The sequence below is a fragment of the Erigeron canadensis genome, chromosome 1 (genome assembly GCF_010389155.1).
Source record: "Erigeron canadensis isolate Cc75 chromosome 1, C_canadensis_v1, whole genome shotgun sequence".
Classification (NCBI taxonomy): Eukaryota; Viridiplantae; Streptophyta; class Magnoliopsida; order Asterales; family Asteraceae; genus Erigeron; species Erigeron canadensis.
In genome coordinates, this window is record NC_057761.1 from 51,304,512 (window position 1) to 51,310,477 (window position 5,966).

Sequence of the window (5,966 nt, forward strand, 5' to 3'; positions counted from 1 at the left end):
CAATCTTATATATGTATATGTTGTATAACTTACACAGGTGAAATCTAGTTATCAAAATCAGAATGCACTGATTTATACATTTGAAAGTAAGTAAAATTAGCCAAATGTCACTGCATTTTTTAAAAAAAAAATTACATGTCAAGTTTTTGTTTATAAGGTAAAAACTTTTTTTTCGTTTTCTCTTTAAACAACTTTCATCTAAAGTCTCTAACCTATATAGGTTTTAGATTAAATAAAACAAGTATTAAAGTAAAACAAATAAAACAACAGGTCTCTCTTCATTGAAGATCACCGTGCATTATGAAAATCATCGTGCATCAATTTAACTATGATCTAATGATCAAGATCTTGTCTTATTTGTTTTTTTTAATACTTGTTTTATAATACCCAACCTCAAACTATATATATTTAAAGAATATATAACATAGATTATTTTTTTTTTTCAAAATATATCAGAAAAATTTTGCCTTTCAAAAAAATGCAAGAAAATTTACTTTGTGAAAGTACTTAATTTTAAGAACTTAATTACCTATCATGATGGAATAAACAAAAATTTTATAGAATTCGTCCAATATTCCTCTAAGTTAAAACATATGAGTAACTCGTGGATAGCTTAGGATCAAGAGCCATATGACTTCTTCTAAACTTTGGTATTCAAGAATCAAGGTCCCTAAACTTTTAATATAACATATCCAGTGGACCACAGTGGTGCTCATGAAAAGTATATCTCCTGCTAAATGGGTCTTGCAACACTCATGGCCCTAAAAATTTGATAGTTGGGCCGTCATTTTCATCAGTCTCTTGAATTTACAATACGTAGGGTACCCCTACCCCTACCCCTACCCCGTACCCTTGTAGTTGTAGATACGTGTTTCCAAATTTATAGAATCTCCAAACACCTAATACAGTAATACTCATGAGTCATGAAGATATAAAATTGAGTTTAGGCTCTAAAATCGCTCATTCGACAAGCGTTGGTTAAAACTAACAAATGCTGGTCAGGTGATGTCGTTGAAACGGCCACTTCGGTGGATGGCGTCGGTTAGCAATGAGGGTGAGAGTGTGAGACACACTTTGTACCCTTTTTATAAAAACTTAACCATAAATATTTTACATTTGTTCATATTACACAATACGTTGTGACATATAAACCAACTAGGTTTTACACTTTCCTAATTGTGTGAAAAATATGTTCATTAATCAATTTACAAAATTGAACAATTAGTGTAAAAATATGTTGACGCGGCACCATTTGGCATATGAGAAGTGACACAATGAGTGACCTCGACATCAACATTTAGCATGTTATTTACACGATTTGTTTAATTTTGCAAGTTAATTACATACAATAAACCGAATGAAAGTTTTTTTTTCACACAATAAAAAAATTATAAAAGTTACATATATCTCCAAATATTTAACCCTAAAACTTTTAATCAATTATTATATATACAAAACCAATAAAAAATTTACAGTCAAACATGGAGAAAACTCCAAATTAAAAGTCAAGCTAAGTCATTTAAATACAAATGGAAGGAATATGTTTTTGACTTTTCCACTCAAAACATAAGAATATCACAATACGTTTAATTCCCATACAATACGCCTTTGAAACTTGTAATTTACCTTTCGAATACAATTTACTAAACAACCTTATAAACTGTTTGTTGTTCACCATGATTGCTTAATTAGTAGTAAATTCATATAAGATTTTACAACTTTGATTACTAGTGATTACTAGTGATATGCCATCAGGGCATGACTTGTAAAAGTACAACTTTTTGGTAATGATATGACTTTCAAAATTACTAGTCAAATATGATGACGCGGCAAATCGTTTGAATCTATCGACATTAGATCGATGTCATGACGTCATGTGGTAATAATGTGTAACATGAAAACGGGCCAAGTCAATTAATTGGATGATTTTCTTACGAAGCGTGTAACACGACCAGGCAAAGAATAGCCCCACCACCCACTATTAGCGGTGACGTCGTCGCAAATAGTGGGTCCCACTGACAGATTGCATTTTTCGACTACTCATTTTTTCGGTGAACCAGTGTTCAGACGAGGTAACACTCATTTACCCTTTAAATTGTTGTTTTTATTTTAATATATAAAAATGTTATCAAATATTAGTTTGTTATAGAAATTATTAGTTATAGAAAATAAATATTAGAAAATATGTGTTAGAAAATATTAGTTATAGAAATGTTATAGTTTAATGTTATAAAATATATGTTTGTTATAGAAAATACATGTTAGAAAATATATGTTAAAAAACAAGTGTTAGAAAATATATGTTAGAAAGTATCAGTTATAGAAATGTTATAGTATTATAGTTAGGAAATATATGTTTGTTAGTTTGATTGTAAAAACTTTGTAGAATATGATTGTTAGAAAGATTATGTTATTATAGTTAGAAATGATATGATTATTGAAATTAATTGATTTTTAGGAATTATTGGTAGTTAGAATTATTGTTTAAAATGTTATATTATTATAGTTAAAAATTATATGATTGTTAGAAAATTTATGGTTATTGTTAATATGATTGTTAGTATTATGTTAGAAAACACTTGTTAGTATGATTGTAATTGTTAATATAGTTGTTATTAGGTTAGTATTAATGTTAGAAAAGAAGGTTTGAAAAATAAGTTGGAAAAATGTGGTCATTTTAGGTATAATAAGTTTGAAAAACAATTTTGTGTTCAAAATATGTTAATTTAATTTGCGCCTTTTTTTTTGACATTTATGATTGTTTATATTATTTTATAAGTTGTGTATACTGATGTAGGTTAAATTGGCTGCCATTCACGGCGGAGATGGTGGCAATGACCCTCCAAATTGGGGGTGGAATCCTGAATGGGGTTGTAGGCGTACGGGTGGTAAGTATATATTGATGTATTAAGCATATAAATATATTATATATGTAGATATATTTGTTATTTTATTTTGTTTTGCAGGTATTAGCACAGGGAGAGCTGCCGCTGTTAACAATGATCTGGAGCGGGAGTTTCAGAATTCCGGACGTCGTATCTCTCTTATGCTTAATAACGATCTTAGTAGATGGCAGGCCATCGGGGACCACGCCAAATGAGACAAGAGCTATTTGGGGACCTATGTCGCTACCGTCCCACATAATTACGAGTCATGGGATCAGGTGCCCCAGCCCATCAAGGATGGACTTACTAAATGGCTTATGGTATAAAACATTATTTTTTACAATTTAAATACGTCATTAAAAAAATAGGGTTGATGCTAACTATTACTACAAAATTGCAGAGACGGTTCTACTTGGAACCCTATCTAGATCACCCAGATACTCACCCCTTACGAGAGGCCATGACCAAGATGATTCGTCAGGATGCCCTGAAGATCTACAGGGACAAAAAATCAAAATTCAAGAAGACTTGGTTCACCGACAGGGGTGGGTCACAGAGGCTGGCAGAATTGGAGGGTCAACCGCCGTATGGAATGCCTCCACAGGTCTGGAGTTATCTACTGCGTTACTGGACCAGCGAGCCCCGGATGATTGTTGCCTAAAGAAACACGACTAACAGGCAGCAACAAGATAATATTGTCAGTATTCACGGTCGGCAGTCATACGCTCAGCGTGAATGGCGTTACGCTGTAAGTTATACGTAAATATTTATATCCACATATGTATACATATATCTATAGAGAGATACACATACATATATATAACTTTGATTAATGTATATACAGGAAGATAACGATGGGTGACGTGAGGAGCCGCCTGAGTTCTATTTGCGGGCCCACACGAGACGAGATGGGACGGTGCAGAACGCAGCTATGCCCATTTATGTAAGTTCTCGCACAACACTTAAATTCGTAATTTTTTGTAATTTTCTATTAAGTATAACTAATTGGTAGTTTTTTGTAATTTTTTGTTCATGTGGTACAGGAGCGGCTTGTTGATACCCACCATAGACTTTCCCAAGTGCCCAATACCCTGCCTACGCAGACATTTGTGGATGCTTTAGGGACCCGATCGGGACATACTCGTGTGGTTGGGCGTGTCGTTAGGGGAACACGTGGACTGAATGTCCCCCTCCCAGAGGATATAGAGCAACCTCTCCCTGCCCAGCAGTCACCGTCCTTTAACGTGAGTGATATGTTCGCCCAGGTTAGCCCTTGGAGCTAGGCATCATTCCAGGTCGGGCCTAGCACGTCATCATCCCAGGCTGGGCCAGGCACGTCACGGGCCCCCACACAGCGGTTGGGTACTGATAGTGATAGTGAAAGTGATTAGTTTTTAATTTTTACGAACTTGTTCGTTTATGTTTGTATTCATGGTTTAACTGAAGTTCGATTTTCTTTTATAATCTTAATTTGCGTGATCTGATCATTTGTATTTTTTATGTTTGTATACCTTTGTTGATAAAAAAAATATTATAAAAATATGATCCGATGCGGCTTATAAAAATACGATGGGTATCAACTTTACAAAAAAATTAATGATTGTAAACTTGTTTTGAAACAACGAAAACTCGAACATAAAAAATATATACAACAAAAAAATACACAAACATACAACCTATATACAACATCGAACGAATTTAATCATTTATTACTATAGGAGGCCCAGGTGGTACTCTTGGTATGTTTGCATACATCCAATTTTGATACGCTTGTTCTTGATTCGCGAATATTGATGCTAGTCAACGTGCAGGGCCGGTTGCGTGGAAATCCCACTCTGGATTCTTGTAAGCCATTGGGTAGTCGCCTGCTAATTGCACTGCAACAAAATGGGTTTCACCATTTATGAGAGCAATAATTATCGGTTGCTGGAATAATAGTTGATCCAAGCCGTGATGCATCGGGAATACTGTGCGGGGGTCACGTAGGCTTATGCAGTTGATTATTATACCTAGCTTATAGTCCAGGAGGATATGGAACCACACTTTACTCATCCAATGATCTCTGGGACGGCTTCTTCCACAATAAGATGTTCGCAGCGCCGACAACATGCGGGTGCCCTCAGTTTGCCCAAACATTCGCATATACCCATCGAGGTCAGATTCATACTCCGCGAGCATCTGCATACGAACCCACTCTGCACCCATCTCCTCATCTAGCCCCAAAGCAACAGCGGTAGCTCGAAATCTACAATTACCATCTCCTTTGACATTTTGTGCGCCTACAACATACGGGCGTAAGTACGATGGTAGCTCATCTAGTACCCAATCGTAATTTTTGGAAAGACTGGCGTTATACGGTTCCACAACATACCCAACCCAACTGGCCGAGGATTGTGCCTCTGACTCTGGATCTGACACCTGCTCTTGCGTTGTTTCATATATGGGTTTATAGTTAGGTTGTGTCGGTGGTGCCCCGAAGAAGTCATCAACTAAGTTGGAATACGGTTGGTCATAGTTGAGCCAATGGGATTGGGACGTTTCCCCGAAGCCATATAATTTTTGTGTCACATATGGTGTTTCCCCGACCCCGTAGGATTGGGACGGCTCCCCGAATGTATATATATCATCAAGACCTGGATATGGGTGCAGGTTTCCAAAAAAGTCAGGATTATCCTTGACCCACTCTACCTCGGGGTGGGACTGCTCCCCGAACAAGTTTCGTTTCTCGGGATAACGACAGGACTGAGACGGCTCGTACATACTGTGTCGCGCACCATTTAGGTCATCAAAATAATCATGTGTGTTGTCGAACCGTGATGTGGTGGGGGGTACTCACTTTGTCTGGCGGGCTGCGCAGGTGGGGGTTTGTTCAAATCGGGCACCTTGTTTTCCCTCGGTCGACTAGACTTGGATTTTCGAAGCCCAGGTGGGTTTTTGTTGAGATCCGGCACCTACACCATTAGTAAGAATCAATTACCTAAACTGAGGTAGTTATATATGATGTATTTCTTGAATCAGATAGAAAAATTTATGATGTATTTTGTATACCTTTGGCGGCTTTTGTTTCGACCCGACAGGTCT